The sequence below is a fragment of the Equus quagga genome, chromosome 22 (genome assembly GCF_021613505.1).
Source record: "Equus quagga isolate Etosha38 chromosome 22, UCLA_HA_Equagga_1.0, whole genome shotgun sequence".
Taxonomy (NCBI): Eukaryota; Metazoa; Chordata; class Mammalia; order Perissodactyla; family Equidae; genus Equus; species Equus quagga.
In genome coordinates this window covers 10159252-10182467 of record NC_060288.1, presented here as the reverse complement: position 1 = coordinate 10182467, position 23216 = coordinate 10159252, and the positions used below count along the sequence as shown (strand labels likewise).

Below are 23216 nucleotides of genomic sequence, written 5' to 3'. Positions count from 1 at the left end.
ATAAATAGGACAGACAACATCCTTGATCTCAGTGAACTAAGATTCTAGTTGGGGAGATAGACAATAAATAGATAAACAAAATACATACAAAATAATATCAGAGAGTGATAAGAGCTATGAAGGAAAATATCCTAAGAGAATAGAGGGACAAAGGATGCTGTTTACATAGAGTGGCTCAGAAAGGCCTCTTGAGAATAACATGACCATATGTCATTTTCTTATGATAATCCTATTGTCAATGTTTTGAGGAACTGCCATACCGTTTTCCACAGCTGCTGCACCATTTTACGTTAATGAATTTATATTTTTGAAGGCTCACTCTGGCTGCTGAGCGGAAAAGAGATTGTAAGGGGACAGGAATGGAATTAGGGAACCCAGTTAGGGGGCTACTGCAGTATTAAAGGCAGTCAGTGAAGCATGGATTACAATGCCCTGGGGGTAGGAGGACCGAGGGGGTGGAGCTTAGAAAACTAACAATAGCACCAATCATGGCAATGCTTAGTATAGACCACCAGGTTCACAACCATAGGGGCACAGCAAGTTCTGGGATGACTGGATGATTCAATTCACCCTCTGCTCAGTCAACAGTCTCCTCGGGAACTGCTGAATTTGGCTGGAGGCTGAGGTACGATTGATACTACACACAACATGTCACACACAAATATCCAGCTAGAGAAAGTGGGAAGCAAGGCAGGCACCTCCGCTAGAAACCAATTCCCATGGGAAGACAGAAAACTAAAACCCCCGAAAGGCATCCCCATTCACGGATTTGGCTCTTCCTTTCCCCGTTAAGTATGACTTTGGGGCCAGACTACGGAATGCAGGTTGTTCTATTTAAGAGAAAACTGCCACTTCTTATTTGTGTTCAGGCACAGGGACCTGGAAGGATTTGGAGATTTAGGGAGCTGTGATGTCTCAACCTCACAGTTGTTTGTAACAATGTTCAGTTATTTTATTTCTGAGGAAAACCAGCACACCTTTTGCTCAGTAGATCTAAATACTCATCCAAATTGTTTTGTTAATAATGACATTTAATAAATGGCTTCTGTTTCACCTTTTTAGAATATGATCCATAAATCCTTCCTGGGGTCTAAAGAGTTCTTGAACTTTTAAAATGACAAGGATTTCTTTTAAAATCACTGGGCTAAAACACTTCAGATAACAAGAGGAGTGTGTTTATTTTAACACGGTGATCTGTTTCAGACTGAAAGTACAATATGGGCAGCTAGAGGAGTTAAGCCCTGATGAAAAATAAGACCAGTCTAATTCCCTGCTAGCCAATTAGCAGCTTTTCATTTGCAGAGCATTAATATTCCACTCCTCTAGGAGAGTTTTTGAATCAAAACCCACAAATTCGTATTGCTGATAATCAACTGAAATTCACTCTCCTGTTGGATTATACACAATCTCAGAGGCTCAGATGAGAGACAGTGGACAAAGAACTCTCATGAAAAAAGCTAACTACATAAATAAATAAATGCAATTGGGAAAGTTCTGGAAAAGACCTATCAGGTTTTTGGAAGCATTTCATCTCCACCAAAGTGCTTGTTTTCCATTGTAAAAATATTTCATGACTCACTCATATGTTTCCAGGTTTGTCCACATAGCAATAACAATAATCAATTGCATTTAAGGGTTTAGTTTATGAAATGATTTCCTTATACAACATCTCATTTAAAATGGAAACAACCTCTGTGAGGTAGGGGACTCCATTTCTAGATCTGAAAAGTTGAGGTGTCTTACTCAAGTCACATGCCTCTTCATCTTAAACACTTTGGGCAGCAAGTACCTCAGAAGACACTTGAGTAAATGATTTTGTTTTGTTTTAGGGACATGGAAAGGAGGATTTTAAAATAAAGACTATTTTTATTAAAAAAGGATAAGGATGTGCATATTGTAACTTGAGAATATGGCAGGTGCACATGCTCTGTGGCCCTAAGGAAAGGCAGCAGAGCGTAATGGCTATACTCAAGCTTAGGTACTAGACGGATTTGGCTTCTTAACCCAGATCTGCCCCGGATTTACCATGTAGCCTCAGGGAGGCTTGGTAACCTAAGCCTCAGTTATACTAATATGCAATATGGGAGAAATAAGAGTGTCTCCCTCTCACGGCAACTACAAGAACCGATTGTAATACTGCACATAAAGTGGGTCACCCATTGCCCAGCACACAATCTTTTTAATCACCTCTCCTATTCCAAAAGTATTCTATCACCCATAGTTTATCTTTAATTCCAATAATTTCCAATTTGTTTTATTTTTAAACTTTGATATGCTTTGACTGTTTTACATCTACTAATTGCACTAGAATCGAAGCTGTTTCATGAACCCAATAAATGTTGATGCAGTGAATGATCGTGAGGTGTATAAAGGTGTAGGAATGTCAGAGTTTAAAATTACTAGCTAAAGAATATATGCTGCCCTATGCAACTGAAATGTCTATTTGTGGATTGTCAGGAATGATAGAGGGTTTTACCTTTAAGAACAGTGAGTGTGGTCCCATGGTGGGTGTAACCATATGACTTTCATACTGACCTCATTGCACAGAAATACTTCCTACTTCTCTTTTCTCAAACTTTCCCCAACACCTGTCCTCTACTCCAACAAATACCACTGAGAAAAAATACTCATATTGGTAATGCTGGCTCACTACCAAAATGAATTTTATTGGAGTCTTTTCAGGGGTTCTCACATAGTATCTTTCTTCACAAAAATTCTGAACCAACTGATAGACAGGACAAAGGAGAAGGGCAAATGGAAGCCCAAAATGTCTCACGTACTATTGACTGTACAGATACCACTAACTGCCCCCAAATCTGTTCTCTTTCTTTGGGATCATTTCCCAGGCTTCCCTGAAGTTAGATGCGACCACATGACTGTTCTCTACAGTGGAAGGTGAGTGGATGTGACGTCTCCACTTGCAGACCTGACCCATATAACTTCCCATCCATGCTCCTTTATTCTCTTCTGCCCTTCTTGTGGGCAGGAATAGGGCTACTCAGAGAGATCCTAGAAGCCACATGTTGAGGAGAGCAGAGTCGAATGACTGAATGGAGGAGTGTCATCCTACTGACCTGAACACCAGCTTTGCGCTGTTTGGAGACAGAGAAATAAACTGCTTGTCCTTTGATCACTAAATATTTGGTGTCTTCTATTACTATAGCTTAGCCTACCTTAGCTAATGATAAGGCTAATTTAAAAGACTATGTCTTTCATCTACATATAGATAAATTCCAGCATCAAGCAATCTTATCTGCTCAACACCTCCAAATGGGGCTTCCCCATGCTCTTCCCCCTTCTCACCTCCCCATGCTAGCAGAAGTCCAGCCGAAAGGTCTGCCCCAATGACCCTCACTGGAATTACAAATAACCTCTGAATAGCTGCTTCTTGAAAACACTTTGGAAAGGTTATTTATGGAAGAGTAAGAGAAATTTGATTAGAGAGTGGAGATAAAAGGGAATAAATAAGTAAAACAAGAAAGAGTGGGGAAATAAGATCCTTCTGTATTAGCCTGGAATCTAACCCTGAGCCACTCACAATTCCACTTCTACTCCATGGACTAAACTTTGATATCCTGTCCACATGTTCTCCAGCATCCATTCTTGGCTTGCCCTGGATTGATCTTTTCTTTTCCATCTCAGCCCACACAGCTGGGAGTTCTCAGAGGAAGAAGTCTGCCAAAAATAATAGCCTTCCTAAATGTCCAACTTCAAGGGAATTGGTATATAAATGATGAAGCATCTGGTCAATGGACTATTATTCAATCATTATCCATGATAAACATGAAGCCTTTGTAACAACATGGAAAATATCCCTGAAATAATGTTACTAGAGTTTTCCTTTCCTAAAAGCAAATCATAAAACTGCATGTGCAATATATATGGCAACAACATAAAAAAATATATACATATGGGAATAAAGCTACGGATTAAACTCAGAGAAAGAAAAGCAATTTTTGGATGAGAATAGTGGGATTCAACAATTTTTTAATTGTGTAATTAAAGCTATCCTATGTCTAAATGATAAAAGAAATAGCCTTTGCCATCCTACTCAATGAGACTACAGCATCCTTTTTCCTCTCCTCCCTTCAGTGGGAATTGCCCCAGTGGAGAGCAGAGGGAAGCCTAGCAGGGCTGCAAGAGGCACCAACTCCAGACACCCCATGGTCTACACTGATGCAGAGTCTGAACACTAGTCCTGCTGTGGCTTCCATATGTCCTTGCTTTATTTTTAAGTCTTTTTAAGATTCTAAGAATTTTGCATTCTGATGGTGGTCTTGTCTCCCTTAGTAACTTAGACATAGAAATACTCCAAGACTCTCTCCCTTCTGATGATCCTGGTTAATGTGACATTGTTTTAGAGGGCTAATAGAGAATCTATGCCCTTGGATCATTTGTACAAATTAATATAACTCTCTGTTGACAAAACCTGTGAATGTGGGATTTGCATTCCTGTCACTGTTCAAGAAGCTTTCTGTAATGAGGTTAACTGTTAGCTATTTTTGTCATCTTCTTGAAATGTACATGGAGAATGCATATATGAAAAGCTTTCAGTAGTAGTAACATGCAAATTAATGCACATTGCACATATTTCTTTCTTTAAAACATTTCTTAGCTCAAAAAGCCTAGTAGTTTATCACTGCCCTCCCCTTCCCTATCCCAGCAGCTCTGTCTTCTCAGGTAAAGGAAAAAGACAATGTGAGGTTGTCATTAATGCACCAGCCCTTCCCTAATGTGAAGCCCGTGAGGGCAACTTTCCTTGGATATGAACTCCTTGCTCCTGGCTTTTCAGAATGCCCATGGAGTTGATGCAATTTCAGACAAGGCTTTAAGACAAAGGAGAGAAACCCACACTGGGAGCGTGTTGGGTGGAAGAATGGAGAGTGACAGCTGAGCAAACTGTAGGTATTCTTGCTCAGGGGAATGAGAATTGAAAAACGTAAACAGCCACTGGATGAGATTAATGAAATTTTGATCAGGGAATTTAGCCCTAAAACTCATTTCTCAGTTCAGTGGGGGCAGGAACAAATTGTGGCCAGCTGACAGATGCAGAGAACATACTGTGAGGCAATTCCCACAGGAGCAAGTCCTGCCCAAGGCACCAGGCTTCTCTGTGGCTTCGCACTCAGCCCCGGCTCAAGACTGGCCAGAGCTGGTCTTGACCCTGGAAAACCACTTACCCCTTTCCCAACCTCCTTTTCCACTCCCAGCTCTCTTTTCTGATCTTGCCCCATGTCAAATTAAATTTCCCAAATCACTATTTCTTTCTTTGTCTTCGGCAGTGCTCTCTTCTTCCCCTATATTAACACATTTCACACTTTTTAGTAATTATCTGTTTATTATGCTGTTCTCACCATTATGTTTTGAGTATTTCTGAAGGAAAATGACCTTTTCATATGTGCCTGTGCATCCCCAAAGCCTAGTAAGGTGCCTGGCACCTAGTAAGTGTGATTCTAGATTTCACTCAACAAACTAATTCTTTGTTGTGTTAGTAGACTTTCTAACATAGAGACAAGCAGAGTGCTCTCTCCCTAGTTTGAAGGCCCATGACAGGAGAGAAGCGTTGTATTGTTCTCCACGCTAATCCAGTCCCTAGCAAAAGCCAGCACCCAACAGGATGTATTGAAAATTAAATGCATCTTTAAAATAGTCTTCCCAGAGATGCCTGACTTCTGCAAATTTTTCATGGATATTTCTCCAGAACACCAGGTGAAAGACAGGAGGAGTTATATCTCTTCCCCATAGAATAATCTTTTCAGTTACTCTCTGATATAGTCCTGATTCTATTTCTGCAGCCCGCTGTGGAATTTGAACAGTGAATACTAGACTTCACAGCCTTTGGGAAGTAGAAATACATCTAGGAGGCTCCACAGTGTGATGCGGAGCCTGACACTGAATCAAGCAACAACTGTTGTTACTAAATCTGAATCTCTCTATGCCATGCAAAGATGGAGATGTTCACTGCTAGCTCAAATAGGTTGGGAAGATTTCACATGAGAAATGAGCTGCCTTCTCAATGTAACCATCACATCCCCAAGAATTTTCTTTTCATATTTAAGGGGAAAATTCTTTTCTTGTATTTTCTTCTGAATTTATTAAAATTTTGTAGTGATAATTCTAGTTTATGATTTAAGAATTTAATAAGGAAAGATTTCTTCCTGCTTTTCCTGTTGAGTTAATGACATGTGAATATATCAAAATGCACATCAAGGAATCAAAAAAATTCTCTAGTTAACATCCGTTACCATACATAGTTACCCAATTTTTTTTCTTATGACGAGAACTTTTAAGATCTACTCTCTTGGCAACTTTCAAATATGCAATGCAGTAGTGTTAACTATAGTCACCATACTGTACATTACATTCCCAGGACATATTTATTTTATAACTACACAAAAATTCTTTTCTCTAATCAAACTCTAGTTTCACCAAAGAAATGCTGCTAAGATGCTTGGAAATTTTGTAATGAGAATTAACACCATGATTTTTTCCTCTTTTCAGGATTCCAATGCTTTTGCTGTGTTTATGAGTTAAATTCAAACAAGCTCTTACCAAGAAAGCAAGCCTTACCAGTATAAAGTCACTAATATTAAAGGGGATATTTTAGGGAGAGTAAGTGTTTTGAATCAGTTGGAAGTTGGACAAAGAAAAAAGTAGTGAGTTATGAAAAAGTCCTGGTATGTCAAAAGAAAGTGATCTTAAAATTTGCTGGTCAACCTTGAAGGAGCTAAAAGGCTACTCACTCTTTCTCTTTCCAATAGATGATTATCAGTATTTTAATAGTTCTTCAACTGCAGTGATTTTTAGGAATATTGCAGAGCTCAGGAGAGCCAATAAAAGCTGGGCAATTAAAGGAAAAAAAACAGGCTTCAGAATTTTACAAATTTGGGCTCACTTGTAGGGTGACCACTTGTCCTGGTTTGCATGGAACTGATGAGTTTCTCAAGACACAGGACTGTAAGTGCTAAATCCAGGACAATCTTAGATAAACTCAGATGACTCGTCACCCTCCTTCTGGAATTTCCTAACTGGAGGACCTCATTCAATTATTTCCCTAAGCTGCAGTTTCTCCCATTCAAAAATGGAAATAATGAATTGTTGTGAAATTTTTAACTATAAGTATAATTCCTGGGACATTCATATCATATTCGACAATCAGTTTTATTGACAGAAATATTCAGCAAGAAGATCAAAATCTCACGCAAACTCTAGATTTGATCTTTTATCAGTCAAAGAAGGAATTTGTATTATTACTATATTCTTTCTCAGGTAGGCAAGTATACACTTTCCAGTTCAAAATATTCTTCAATTCAACAAAGTTGTGAAAAACTGTAAATCTTGCCAAATATCTAGAATCTGAATACAGTCCTTGATTTCTTTTAAACTTCTTTAGAAAATTGATTTTACATCATTTCCAAAGAAAAATGAGTTTTCCATCTTTCTGAAACTCCATGGATTCTGAGAACCCTTCAACCAGCCTGAAGCAGGCTAACATTGGAACATTCACCGTCTTCAATCATAGTGAACTACGGAAGAATCTAGATTGATGTCAATATTCAAAGACTTCAAGGAAGCGGGAGGCAGGACTGTGGGCCACCAACAATTCTGTCAGATGCATGTTTGAGCTGTAAACAAAACAAATCCTTTGGGTCGATATGAGAGATGTTGGAAGGTAGATTTACCTCAGAAAGGAACTTTCAGGGATTACATGATTGTCATGGCTCCAGCTAACTGTCTGGTATCAGGGACTGGCTGCAGTCCCAATAAAGAATTGGAGTGGTGATCAGAAAAAGAAAAAAAATGTCCTAGGGACAATGTAGTCAAGCAAACGAGGCCAAATGATAATACTCAAATTATAGTGATAATCTCCCCAACCAGACCCAACATCAAACATGGAAGCAGAAAAATAGTTGCCTCTCACTCACTAGTGGGCAAGTAGTTGCTGAAGTGGGACTATCGTTGTTTTTGGATCTGGGAAGAACTGAGCCAGGAGGGAGCAGGTCATTACTGCTGACAGCAGAGCAGAGTAGGGGCAAGCAGGGACTAACATCATGGAATCAGGTGGTTTTGAAATCTGATGTTTTTAAAAAGGTTTTCCTTAAAACTGAATTGAAAGGCCATTAGTTTTTGTGTTGAAAGAGAGATCTACGGATATCTTAGAGCATCAGAAAGACGAATAAGTGGGTGGTAGAGCAAATTAAGCCTGAGCTATCACTGGAGGCAAAAATGATAAAACTGAGGCTGTCCTACTTTGGGCCCATCATTAGAAGGCAAGATTCTTTGGAAAAGGCAATAATCCTGGGAAAAGTAGAGGGCAGCAGGAAAAGAAGGCGGCTAAATGTGAGATGTCTGACTCCATAAAGGAAGCCATAGGCATGAATCTACAGAAGCTGAGTAGGGCTCTTGAGGACAGGACATTGTGGACGGCATTCATCCACAGGGTCTCCAGGAATTGGAGCTGACTTGACAGCAAGTAACAAGTTATTTTTAATCAAATAACGAATTTATGGGAGGACTGTAAGGTCCCATTTTGACTAATTTTTTACTTTTGGTGTGAAAGGATATATGCTTCTTAATCAGTCTCATTTTCCGTTCGTCTGAGGAAACAAGCTAGATGAAGAAGAAACCTCTAAGTTCTCCCCTCCACCTTAAGTCTTGACTGACACAACAAGCATGAAAATGATTCATGAGCGCTGGCAGAATTTTAAAAAATTGTATCCTGGCAATAAAATTACAAATGATCCCAGTGAGAAGCAAAGAGAGGACATAGCTGAAAAAAGTACTGTTCTTAAACAATGGAGTCTCTAGAAACTCAAATTACAGGAGACATATGCAAAAGAGAGGAGCAAGATAGCATACAAAAAAAAAGAGAGAGAAAGAATTGGTTTGAATCTCTAAGAATGGTATTAAAATATCTAAAAGTCTCAAATTGCTGAGAAAAGTCAAGCATGCTAAGAGAGCAAACACACATTTTTTTGTGATATTGAAAACAAATAAAACAAGAAACATAGTTATCAGCTGCCTGGGCTACTGATGTAGTGTTAACAGATGACACTGAGATGAAAGGGAACTCAATTTGGTTTCTGCGTTGGTCTGCTTTGTCTGCAAGCATGATTTTTATTCTGAAAAACGTAGAATAAATATTGATAGATGGGTGAGGTATCATAAAGCAGCACCTGGCATCTCTGCAATGGGTTGATTCCCTGAGTATAAAAACACATATCATGGTGTAGTGTTCTTTGAGAATGTGCAGTATTTTGTGGAATTATGGATACTGGATAAATGTGTTCCCACTTATCTAAAAAAGATGCAGATGGAGCTTGTCATTTATGGACTAGTGAGCTTGACATCAAATCCAGGCAAGTTTCTGGAATGGAATATTCATAGGTTGAATTATGAGCACATACAATGTGACATGGAAAACACTAGGAGAAACCACGGGAACCATCAAGAACAAACTGTGCCCCTGCTGATTACACACACTTACACACACACACACAGACACCTGTTCTAGATAACATGATGAAATAAATGCTTCAGATAAATCTGAATTGCAAGAAAGGCTTTGACAAGGTCTCTCATGATATCCTTATAGAAGGAATAGAAATTTCTCGAGAGAGAGACCAAGGGTAAACTCCCACTCACTGAATGTCCTCGCCAAAAGAGTACAAATTAGTGCATTTTGTCTGCATTGGGGAGGTCTTCTGAGCAGTTTAATCAATAACAAATGGTACCATTTTGATTAGATGCAAGAACTATATAAAAAGAGGAGTGATACCTCATGCGTTGAATGCTAGGTTCTTAAAATTGTTTTAGGGGGAAACTACCTAGAAGTCATATTGCTTTTTGAAAAAAACCTAATTTAACTATTTTACTTGGTCAGTTGGGCACCATCAGATAGGTGGCATCAGATGTAAACGTATTGGGAAAAAATATGAATTAAATCTTGAGAAAATTTTATCAATTTAATGTATTCTGTGAATTCATAAGAGAGCATGTGGATTAATTTTAGAAGTGTACTCTGGAGAACTCTAGGTTCAATTGGAGCATAATCTGAAAAGCATTGTATTGTACTGTTAAAAACAAGACGACAGGCCCAAAATGGAGTCTCTTATGCTAAGCTCCACGTCACTAAACTGAGACTTAATTACAATTTTGCTTCCCCCAGAAATGAAATCTTAAACCAGTCAATCGTAAATCATCTGATCAGCATTAGTTAGTTAATCTGACTGATAGGCTCCTGCCATCCCTTAAAAGAAAGTAGCTCTGAAATAACCAAACCGTTTTTTTTTTTTACCTTGTATAAGTTCCTTGTTCCTGCTCCCTTCTGCCTATAAAAAGGCTTCCATTTTGTACAGCTCCTCAGAGCTCCTTTCTATCTGCAAGATTGGATGTTGCCCAATTCAAACTAATTTTTGTTCAAATTAACTCAAAATTTTTAATATCCCTCAGTATATCTTCTAACAGTGCTTAGTATCAAGAGTATTTTTTCTTAGGATGAAGATTTTACAAAGATGAGAAGTATCCAATTATAGAAAGGATAAGGTAGGTCTGAACAGCAGAATAGAAAGCCTTCTGGATTTTCACTAAAGCAAATGTTAAACATTAATGTTCATGTTGTGAGAGATGACAGAATTTCAAATGTGAACTTGGCTCTGTTGAAGAAATATATCAGTGTATGAAGCAAAGGGCATGATGGTACCCTCAATTCTAGGCTGATTTGTGTTGTTCTGAGAATCACGTACCATAAGGGCTATGGAGAAAGTGGAGTGTATCCAGTCAAGAAGGTTAAGGGAGGTAAGGAGACTAAATGATTAGGTCAAATGAAGAATGAAGGAAGGAAGTGGAATTGCTTAGCAGGAGAAGAGTGGTTGCAGGGAGATGGGCTCATGTGCATGTAGCCACTGGGGCTGGGAAAGGATAGTGCTGAGTGAGGCCCAGAGCCAAGGTGGAGTAATCTCAAGGATGATCACTATCAGAGCAAAAACAGATATTTTTTAAAAGTTTGCAACATCCAAGGTTGCAATTTTTTTTAAAGGAAGGAGATGGTGGAGCCAAGGCACACAGCCAAAATAATCAAAGAGAACCAGGAAGTCGATGAGCAAGGGATAGCAAAACTGTCAGAAAATAGAATGAAGGAGAGGGTGAGGCAAGTCAGAAAAATTTTGAAGCCACCAGGTGGCAGTGACTTTCCTTACGAGCCTCCCAGCCATACTCATAGATATACCCCATGCACTTTAATGGACTGAAAACACAAACATTTATCAACCCACCCACCCTACACCCAAGTGAGAAGAGAGCAGGGAGCTCCATATCCATGGTTTCAGCATGTAGAGCAGAAGAGCAAATTTTTGAAGTCTTCTCCCAAGACAGAATCAATTTCCAATTCAGAATATTTTGGTCAAACAAAAATGAAAAAGAAGTAACAACAAAAAACAGAGAACCAAATTCAAGTAGCCAAAAGAAAAGTAGAAACTAAGATTCAGAGTCAAGGATGGCAGCTAGACTTCTGGTGGTGAACACAATATATTCTTAAACAGAAGACGAAATATAATAATGTACACCTGAAATGTATATGCTATCAAAGGAGGCAATGAGCAAAGAGGACGACAGTGAGCAGATAGAGTAAAGGGAGTCAAGCTTGGAAGAATGAGGAATCAGTGTACCAATACCCATAGTGGATTTTTACGTAGTTTCCCTGTCAGTTGGATGGAAATGCCACGTGTATTTAAAGGGACCAAAATTCTCAGGATAGAAATATTTCTAAGGAGAATCACTTTTTGAACCACCCATCTCCAGAAGAGAGCATCAGCACTCCAACTGTAGCTGCTTGGCACATGTGTGGTGAAGTTTAATCACGTGAAGAAGGAGGTGAAGGTAGTCTAGAGCAGACTCATGTGATTGCCTTCCAACAGCTTTAAACTATCACAGTCTAAGCACTTCTGCCAAGGGATGCAAGATCTCAGTGTCATGTTCCCATACCTTATCAGAAAATAGTCTATTGACTATTAACTCGCTTTCCTGCAGAGTACAATTAACCTTGACTAAGAGGAGATGAGAGGTAGGTTCAGGTCCCAAGGTCACTGCAATAAGTTCTGCACAGTAGACTATGGTCCCTTTAAATGTATTCAGTGTAGGTATAGTCCGCGTCTGGGTAAAGCAGGTCAAGGCAGAAGTGAACAAGACTTTTAGCTTCAGAAAGATCATGGCTATGTGGAATAGACGTCTCTCCTTTTCTTCTTAAAATTAGTTACTAACTAAACCTGTTTAGAATGTAACAGTGGGGAATAAATCACCCATAATATCTAGCCACTTTTAATTATTCTAGAGTGTGAGTTTCAGAGAAAAATCACTAACATTTAATCTCAAGAAATTGTCTTCCCTGGACACAAACTCACATCCCTCAGGGTTTTCCCAGAGACAGTGCTGTATAAGCTTCAATATTTGTTCAAGGGATGATTTAATATGATATCCAAATAGATAAAGATCTTTCTGCCCAGGAGGTCATGTAGGATCAGATTCATAACTACAGGAAGATTTAAGAGCACAGCATAAGCTGAGGAGCATTGTTATTTGTTTCCATACTTCTGGTTGGTTGCTTTCTACCCATGATTCTCCTTATCGATATGAGTGGGTACCTAACGCACCAACTTTATTAAGAGTTGTTCATCATCAAGAGTTTCTAATCTAGAGGATGAGGAAGCAACACCAGAAAGTAGCAATCTCAAGTAGTTAAGATTTACTTCTTTATAGAGGACTTTGTTTAGAGCACAGAAAGGGAGTATACAGTCTTGGCAAGAACACAAGTGTCACTTATTAATCTCTCACCCAGCTATCCCTCTACTGCTTCCTGATAAGAAAACATCTACTAGTAGATGGCCAATCAGGATTGACAGAGAAAGAAGTGATGCAACAGGCTAGAAGAGGGGTCTCCGGAAGCAGACTCAGAGGGACAGAGGCAGTGCTGGTGGTAGAATTCTGAGGTGCAGCCGGAAGCGTGGATCTTGGTAAGAAAGAGGTCCTAGTTTCCAGTCACAAGAGAACAAAGAATAGGGGAAACCATGGATAGTAAGAAACAGCAGCAGACTCTAGTATGTCCTCCAGGCACAATTCTTTGGAAGTAGTCTGGGCTTCTGCTGGCAGAGGCTGCTCTATCTGCAGGATTCACTCATAGGCATCAACCTTGGTTTAAGAAAGCACCTGAACCTGCTAGACTAAGGCTTGATCCTCAGAATTTGCCAGAAATGCCATGATTTTCATGCTTGACCTGAATATCAGTGCCAATTCTGTAGGGATGCAGAACACTCTCCTCCTTCCTGGCAGTGAGCAGGGTGCACTGGGATGTGAGTTGACCCTGGCTGGCAGTCTGTGTCCAGCAGCAATGATTACACCTGGCATCTCAGGTGCTTATGAGCAAAATGGGCTTGCTCTGTCAAAACATACCAAGTGATGTCTAAGAGGCATGCCAAGCCTCACTCAGAGAGACTGGAGGAGCTATGGGTCTGGAGGGCAGTTTGTAACACTGTACCCTGAGCTTCTTGAAAAATTGGCCCCAGAAGACATGTCTGTGTATTCAAGCCAAAGGTTTATAACACAGGGCTGTTGGCTTCCAATAATATCTGGTTGGAGCTAATGGATGATACTATTGACCTCATCTTGATGGTCAGTTTCTGTACCTCCCTGCAGAGAATTCCATGGGATGGTGGGCAGTGCCTACATGGGCATCTGGGAGTAAGTTACTTGCATGTATGGATGTCACCTAGAGAAAAGGTGCTGAAATGCTAAACAGGCACCATCACAAGAAAAGTACAAGATTGGTGATCTCTAAAAGTTCTTCTGATGTTAATATCCATTTACTTTCATATTTGAATTTGAAAAGATGCTTACTAACCCAAATATATCTCTAATCGGTAAAATCTCAGGCAGTGTAATAAAGTCAGTGAGGAATTTGTTAACTTTTAGTCATGGTAGAATAAGTCTTTTGCGTAGAGATTGATCATTGTTTCAAATGCTTACATACACACAATGCACTCACATGTATCTATACCAAGCTTGTCAAGGATATACTGAATAGAGTTTCTCTCCTGCTCTTTGCCCAAGAAGGTAGGCCTTCAGTAACCAGAGGAATGATCTGGTTCTTAGCCTTGCAGATAATAGGGAAGTGCCTTGGCAAAAGAAAAAAGAAACGAAGGCTTTTGTTCTAGATCAATTGTTGTCAAACAAGTGTGCAACAGAATCACCAGGGAAGCATAATAAAAATACAGATCTCAGAGCCCCATCCCCACAAATTTCTGATTCAACAGCTAATTTGTGTCATTATAGGCCTAAAGAGAGCTCTCTGTTCCACTGATTCCCAAATTTTATCAGGCATCAGGGTCACCTTGAGGATTTGTTAAACACAGCTTCTTGGGTCCTATCCCCAGGTCCTATCCATAGGTCTAGGGTAGGACTCAAGAATCTGTATTTCTAACAAGATCCCTGGCAATGCTCATGCTGTTGGTCTGAGGACTACATTTTGAGAACTGTAGCTCTATTTAAATCATGAACCAGCTCTCTTAATTTCTGCCTATATGCTAAGGGATCGGGTTCCTATTGAACAGGTGTCACTCAGAGATTTAAATGTGCAACAAATCTCCCAGGTGTTTCCTATGTAAGCGTTGAGTTGCGAAACGCTAATTTAGGCCCTTTGTTCCTTGATTATATTTATAATATTAACTTCCTGGTATAGCTTGCACATACTTGTGATGCCAAAAATGGTTGTAATAGCAGAGGCCTATCCCAGATTATCTCGACTGCCTGAAGCCCCACTAAAATCTGACTTCCTCCCTTCCCCTGCCTCTACTTGCTTGCAATTGTATATTCCATGCCTCTACCAACCAATGACTTTGAGTGAGAGTCTCTCAATTCCACAGTTACTGTAAAATAATTAAAGCTAACTAAAGAAACCAATTGGAGTCTCTACTGGCATAGCACCAATACTGATTTCAGGATTGCCCCTTGAAGGCTGGATGACAGGCCAGTGATCACTGGACACCCCAGAGAAGACAGTACTCAGAGAGTATAGTCTACTGAGCTGTGCTGCGACCTAACTTCAATTGACCCAGAAAGTATCTCTTTACGAGTAGCGGGGTCTTTTGTTGCTCAGATGTCAGGTTGCTGGCACATATTTTGTCATTCCTCACTTTCAAGGAATTACCCATCCAACTGTGTGGTCTAAGGACAGGCTCATGCACATTTTCCAGGTCTCCTTCACGGGAATAAAGCAGAAATCTGGTCGTTAGATCTCTGTTGGGGAGTGTAGGGGCTCCAGTAATGGCAGAAGCAGCAGCTCTGGCCCTGAGCAGGCACAGGTTTGGATGACGAGTTCATTGGTGGAGAGTTGAGCTGCTGAGGAGACAGCTGTTAAGTCATAGATCATCTCTAGGTGTTGACCTTCCTACATTGTCCCCTCCAGTAAAAAAAGATACTATTCCTTTTCCCTGCATAATCTGGTTTAGTGTCAGCCCATCAACACTCTTACTATCTGATCTCTTTTGACCAATGGGATGTGGTTTCAAAATGGTGGGCTTCAAGTAAGGGATTTTATCTGAGGTTGTGAAACAGTCAACAACATAATATAACCAAGCTAACCAACCACTCTCTGCCAACTAAAATCACAAATTAAAGAACATTTACTAAATTCACAAACCCATTCAATGGTTTCATAAATTTATCTGCTCTTTCCTCTAAGAAAGAAGCACAGAGTTTGAATCCCAGCTCTGTCCCTTACTGGTCCAGGTTTTCGGCAAGCTGAAGTCCTTTGAGCCTCAATCTCCTTGCCTAAGAAATAACAAATAATGTTAGTACCTACCTCAGAGGATGTCATGAGGATTAAATGAGATAATACATGTAAAACACCTGTACTAGTATCTGGTATTTAGTAACCACCTGGTAAACATGATATTATTTATTAACTTGAAATTCTAGAAATCACACTTCTTTCCAGAAGACTTTTCCTAAATTATTATTAATGGCCTCCAGGAAGAAGGGTTCTTGAGTGACTCAGTAAATGGTTGGCAATCATGTGTAACACCCACCAGGCAATTCATTCCTATATCAAGCAATGAAGAGTGGAAAAGTTATGCTGCCTCTTTTCAGTCGCTTAAATACAAGAAGAATTATCTGTGCCTCCTGTCTCTCAGAGTTCTAGAAAACTGGAAAACCCCAAAGACCAAACACAGTAAAAGGTACAAGTGACTCAACTAGAAGTCTGGGAACTCTCACTCTGAGTCTTCTGGGAAGACCTGGATATTCCCAACTTCCCATACCCAGGGGCTTTCCTCACGTCCCTGATCTGTTTGTAGAAACTAAACTACAGCTTTTTCCCTTTCAGCTACTATTAATGTATGCCTTTGAAATTTCCACTCAGGTCTGACATCAATCATTTACCATGTTCCTAGGTGGCGCTATGACGTCATCCCCAGGTATGCCCAAACACTGTCACAGGCATCTTGATTCCCAGAAATGACTGATTTTGACTGGGCCTAGACATCGACATCTTCTTTCCAATCAATCCTATAGGTAATGACTTTTTTTCTCATTTAAAATTACCAGTGAGTTTCACTGAATTCTAATTACTCAATTCCACTTTGGATCATTCTGAGAAGCTTTATTCACATAAGCCTAAGTGTCAAACATCTTGTTAGAGCAGCCTTGCTACATGACCTTCAAATGACTTAGCTCAAAGGACAACAGAGTGTTTACTAATAAGCCACATGGATTGCAAATTCTTGGAGAGTTAAGTTGGATGAGAGCAATAGCAGCTTGTCTCCTCCTGGAAAATTCCTGGTGAATTGACATCATCTAAATTTGCCCAGCCAGCTGTCTGTGGATAACTCATAGAACCTAAGGCATTGAGGGTAGTAAACGTGTATTAAGTAATTATTTGGAATTGAGCCTATTTGAAATAGTATTTGCATTGCCACTTTTATCCATATATTTCTGTTGACATGAGCATTTTAGGTTTCATCTTTTATTTTTGCACTTCATATACACGTTGGAGTGAATGGCTCTGGAGGCATTAATTATATTGTGGGCTCAAAAGAATGCTCGTTCTTCATTATATACTTTGCTCATTTTAATAGTGTAAAGCCATGCTCCTTAAATCATTTCCCTAGCAGGTGCCTAATTTCTTGTACCAGTCACTGACTCATGAACAATACTGCCACCCTCAGGGACTGCTGGGAAATGCCTTTCAATGTGAAAAATTGTTTACATTGGTATGAGGCTGGGGAACAGGCAAGATGTCAATGAAACAATATTTGTTTGAGTTGCAAGCTAGGAAAGAAAGGACTATGTTGTTGAGATGTCTCAACAATTATGAGATGGAAATTTTAGTTGTTTTAACCAAAGCTAAATGAAAGCAGGCATTTTGTGAGAGCTCTTGGGGGTTTCCAGGAGAGTGGGATCAATGCACCCTCTCCAAATACTTGAGCGGCGACTCACTGATGAAATGTCAGCTGGTCACAGTTCACTCATTGTGAGACCCTCGCCTGAGACGCATGCTTCACTGAGGAAGTCCCTCTTGTCACCAAGGTCACTTTGAGATCCCTCCCTCCCTGATTTTCTTTTGTGGCTGAATGTCACCAGTGTTCTGATGACCACATGTTGGTATGTGATCAAAAGACATTTTTAACCCACTCAGTTGGGTTGCAAATTAATAGCAACCCAGAGACGCCTGGAAGAAAAATCTCTTTAGAGAAAAATCTTGATCTTCAAAATCTGGAGGAAGGGCTCTTCTCTTTGATCTCTGAGCTGCTCAAGATTCCGACACCCAAAGCTCAGAAGGCTGTGGGGCTATAAAACGGACACCCTTTCTGGTCAGCTTTCAGCAGGATGAAGTGGCATCCATTAAGCAAGTTGTGCTGATTTCCATGTCGTCAGAGGGCCAGGCACAGTGTCCAGGAAAGCAGATCTCTAGCAATCCCCCCTGCCACACTCAGCTCGCTGCCTTCTCTTCCACTGCTATGAAACATATGAAACGTTTGGGCCAGGCCAGAACTACCCCTAAGCAGGAGTAGGAACCTGCTCACCCTGCTCCCCTGACACCCACCTTAACTTCCATGCCAGAAATTTCACCAATAAAGAGGATAAGCTTTTATTTTTAACACTTGGTTACATTGTTTTCGAAGATCTTGTTTATCACACTGTACTTGAATAACAGCATTTCTTACATTTATACATCAAACACTAATAGAAATTCCAAGCAAGTCTTCTGTTTTATTCGTTCATGCAGCATTATCACAGATAAAAATATGCTCTTTAGTGTCTTTCAACTTAAAAACAGCCTTTATTGAGCCCAAGAAGTCCAAGAACCCCAGCTGGCTATAAGCTACCAAGTGTCATTTTTAGCTGGTCATGAACTCTTATCAGAACAATTCTTGAAAGTAAGTTTTATATCCTACATAAAGAAAGCAACAGAAGGACCCAGAGTGCTATGTGCTGGGAGGAGAATTTCTGAAAAGCAGGGAATGGAGTTGTGGAAGGACTGAGGCAGAGACTAAATGGACAGAGGACTGAAGACAAACCTCACCCAGTTGCACTCTCATTAAAGGACATTTTACACCCAGATCCTCTTAATTTCAGTTGAAATGGGTATTTAGAAATTCAAGAAATTATCAGTGCCTAGAACAGTGCCTGAGCATGGCAGGCACTCAAGAAATATTTACAATGTGGATGGATGGTGGTAGGAAGAGAGGAGGGTGACTTTTCAGTTCTTATATTTACTGTTTCATGTTCTCTAAATTTGTCATAATGGAAAAAGAATATACTTTGTTTTTAAAAAGTAAGACAGAAAGAAAATAGCATAGCTATAGCCATTTAATTAGCCGGAGAACCCAGCGTCTGAGCAGCAGGGCATCAGTTGACTTTCCAAAAGCAGAGCTTCAGCCTGGTACAGCAATGAGCTGGGGCAACCCAACCAGATCATCGTTGTCTTTTATCATTTTTTTTATGCTTTGGAAATCTCTGTTGCTCTCATGAAAAATTATGTTGCAAAACTATTAGAGAACACAATGTGATTTTATAATGCCAATTAATTAGCTTGAAATATGTCGGATCCAGCATCTTAGCTGAAGAATTGTGTTATTCTGGAGAATTGCAGTACGCAGCAACCCTTCAAATTGCAAAACAAAATGACACAGTGGAGAAAAGAACTTCCTTTCTTTATTACATTTGGCCCAGCATTTATATTGAATGCCTGATGTGTTCACTTATCCTAATGATCACACTGAATTCCATCAGAGGCATAAATTGAAGCTTTACATTTTAAATGTAACTGACCCATCAAGGTCTCCTAATTTAGTTATCTATGTTCAGAATGACAATATTTCCTCTCTCTGTTGAGTGCTGAGCAAGACACCATCACACAGGGGCCCTACTCCCAGGAGGGTGAAGGTAGTGATTACTCATTAATTGATACCTGGGTCAACATGAGTCAATGAAATGCACCCAGAAATCTGAGGCCAAATGCTTCAAATTCCTTAAAATAAGGTATATTAAAGTGCTGCATAGCTGTTAATTGTTGTGCTGTTATTATTATTACAATGCCATTTGACCAATGATCATTGTAGTAGTGGAAATAGTATCAGAAAAAGAGAAAAGGATGAGCTTGGGGCCAAATGTTAACTTGGCTCTCTTCAACAGCTTTCATTCATTCGTTCATCCACTCATTCAGCCAGTCAGCCAGTCAGTCACGTCATTCGTTCATTCATAAATTCTACAGGTATTTACAGCACAACACAATGAGCTGGGTTCCAGGAACAGAATGACAGCAATGCAGTTAGAAGGCTCTGATTGTCTTCTGTGTCAGAGGTAAAGATTCCAGTTGCTGTTAAGAAACCAGATTTTGGGAGATGATTCATTTCTGTAAATGAATTGGGGTCAGATAGTCTTTGATGAATTCCCCATCTAGGACCTGTGAGGCTTGCCTCTATGAAAAATATTAGTAATTTGATTTTATTCCACCAAATATATTACATTTAAGCTACTTCCTAGACTATATCTTAGACTGAAAGACACAAATGGCTAGAAACCCTGCACCTGACACTCAACTGACACTGCAATTTCTTAGATTGACGCTGCCTGCTCTAACCCCCTCTCCAATTGACCTGCACAAACTCCTGTGGACTCTCCATGACCACATGACAAAGGGCGAGGCAAGCAGATGCTGGCTGTTGAGTAAAATGCCTTTGGACTCTTCTCAGATTGGCAAACCTGTCTTTCCTGCCTTCGGCTCACAGATGCCATTGGGAACCCATGGGGAAATCAAAAGCGCAGCTCACCAGTCAGCTGGTAGGCCCAGTAATTTTAGCTGCATTTTGAATTTGCCCGTGACAGTATTTGAGTTCTCCAGCCCCCACATTTTATCAGATCAAACCACTGAACAGAAGCACAAGTTCATCTTATTTGACTTTCCCACTGTCTCAGCTGCTCTGTTACTGTCTTTACATATCTTTTTTTCTTATACTATTCTAAGCTTTCGTTAGTTCTTGTATTTATTCTTTATCCTGAATAAAACACCTTTTCTCCCATCTTCTCTTTTTGTATATGGCAGAGCTATATTTGACCATTTGGAGTGGTCCACTAACCTCCTATCTACAATGCTGAGGAAAGTTGGAAAGCTTTTCAGATTCATAGGTGTTAGAGCAATATGATGACAGAACTTCAGAAATAGCCTCTTCCCAGATATGTGGCTCAAGATGGAATTAGCTTTCAGAGCTGTGACAGAAATTGGCATTTATGAGAAGACCTCCCAAGATTTATGGTCCTGAAGAAAAAATACTGACTGAGGTGAAGACAAGGTCAGTATTGGTACCAAAAAAAGTACGCCTAAGGGTAAATATCTTTGTGGTATTGTCTCCATTCAAGACTATGACTATAACACCATAATTGTGGGTTTGGTTTCCTTTTGGCTATATTGAGCCCAAGGACTAAAGGACAAGGAGGAATAGAAGAGGGAAGGGGAAGGAAGGATGAGTTTCCACAAGTTCTATATTTTGAAGGCAGTGGTTAATAATATATGCCTTATAGTTACCCATTTACCCAACAAGTATTTATAGCATCCACTCTGTGCCAGGTCCTATGCTAGATTCTAGAGATAAAACAGTGAATGAAATAGACATAGCTTCTTTTTCTCAGGAAGCTCTCAGCATAGTGAGGAAGGAAGACATTGAGCAAATCATTATAAATGGGAGGTTTATTATGAAAAAGGAAGTGCAAGTGGTTGCCATGGGAACATATGATATTAGGTCCTGACCTAACTGGAATGGGGAGACAGAGAAAGTGGAGAGATGGGAATATCTTAGCCAAAGTATGAAAAGTAAGTAACGGTTTATCCAGGCAAAGGATGGGTTGAGTCTTGGAGTGATGGAGAAATACAGAGAAGTTTAAACAGAGCGATCAGCATGCTGTTCGAGTCCTTTTGTCTAACATAAGGGTCAGCATACTGTGGTCCACAGGCCAAATGGGGCCAGTATTTGTTTTTGTAAATAAAGTTTTATTGGAACCCAACAATGCCTATTCACTTACATATTATCTAAGGCCATTTTGACACTACAATGCCAGAGTTGAGTAGTTGTAAAAGAGACCACGTGGCCTGCAAATCCTAAAATATTTATGACATAGCCTTTTACCAAAAATTTTGCCAACCTCTAGTCTAGAGCAAGTGATTTAATCACAGTTGGTAATAGTAGATGGTATAACAAACCATTCCAAAACCTCAGATATTTATTCAATAAAACTTTGTCTCTCATATCTCAGCTCTTTGAGCAGCTGGTCTGGGTAACTGTTCTCCAAGTACTGAAGCAAGAGCTCAACTTGAGGTTCTGTCGTCCAGCTGCATGTTCCCCATGCAGATGGGGAACAGAAAACATAGTCAAGGGAGCTAACCCAGTGGTGTAGTGGTTAAGTTCACACACTCCGCTTCTGCAGCTCGGGGTTTGCAGGCCCAGATCCCAGGTATGGACCTAGCTCTGCTCATCAAGCCATGCTGTGGTGGCATCCCACATAAAATAGAGGAAGATTAGCACAGATGTTAGCTCAGTGACAATCTTCCTCAAACAAAAAGTGGAAGATTGGCAGCAGATTTTAGCTCAGGGCCAATCTCCCTCACAAAAAAAAAGAAAAAGAAAGAAAACATAGTCGAGGATGTAAAATGCTTCAGGGGCCAGGTCTGGGAATGTTGTACATCACTTTCACCCCCATCCCATTAGTCATATGGTTCCACCAAAATGAAAGGGGAGGCTGGGAAAGGAAGTTTCCTGTGTTCTTGGGAAGAAAAGGAAATGCCTTGGGGAGTGCATAGTAGTGCCTCTGCCATAGCAAACAAGACATATTTAAAGAACTGGAAAAACATCCTGTGGGGTTGCATTGAGGTGGTATGAGATGAGGCTGATAGGAAGGCAAAGGGCAGATTGTGGAAGGCTTTGTAAACCATGCCGAAGAATTTAGACTTTAACAGGTCTGAATTGCCAGTTGTATTTGTCTGATGAGTTATGGCACCCAGCTGATCCAATCCTCTGCTTCTTCATCTGTGAAAAGAGGATGGCATTACCTACTTTATAGAATTGGGTGGGCACAAAGAGATAAGGTATGTAAAGCTCTTAGAATATCACCTGGCCCATAGTAAGCATGCAATGAATAGTAATTATTATCATCAAAACAGAAGGAACTTCCACTTCCTTTCCCCCAAATCAACCTTTCCCACCCCCAGCCCCCAAACTGTGGAAGATTCTTTGGTGGCTATCACCAAGCCTTATCCAATAAGAAAGATCTTTGAAATATTCTGAATCATTTTTCTACCATTCCATTGGCCTCTTCATATTTGCTACCATCTTTTCAAGGACACATTGGGCTAGAGAACAATCAGGTCCCCTCTACCCAGAGTGACTATTTTGTGAACTAAAATAATTGCTTTCCCAAATCCTTCACCCTTCCTACATCCAGAGAAGATGTCAGTTGAACCCCAGAAAAAAACATATGTGTGTATACATATACATATACTATGTATGTATATGTGTGTATACATATACACACACACACAGCTGAATATGGCAAGGCTGGAGTGATAAAACCCCAGCTCATCACATGTGCCTGATACCTTACACTTCTATCCCCATCCTAAGGCTATTTTTTATCTCTCAGAGTCCGTCTTGACCTCTGTATTTCCTGCATCATTC

At 40.0% G+C, this 23216-nt stretch overlaps 1 protein-coding gene across 1 annotated transcript in view; it reads right to left on the bottom strand.

Moving 5' to 3' along the window:
* Nucleotides 1-22217: 22217 nt before the first annotated feature.
* FUT10 (fucosyltransferase 10) overlaps nt 22218-23216 on the bottom strand; it is a 164206-nt gene continuing 163207 nt past the window's right edge. The window contains exon 7 of the transcript XR_006886663.1: nt 22218-22568. The gene's annotated coding sequence lies outside the window, so the exon portion shown is untranslated. The remainder of the gene's footprint in view (nt 22569-23216) is intronic.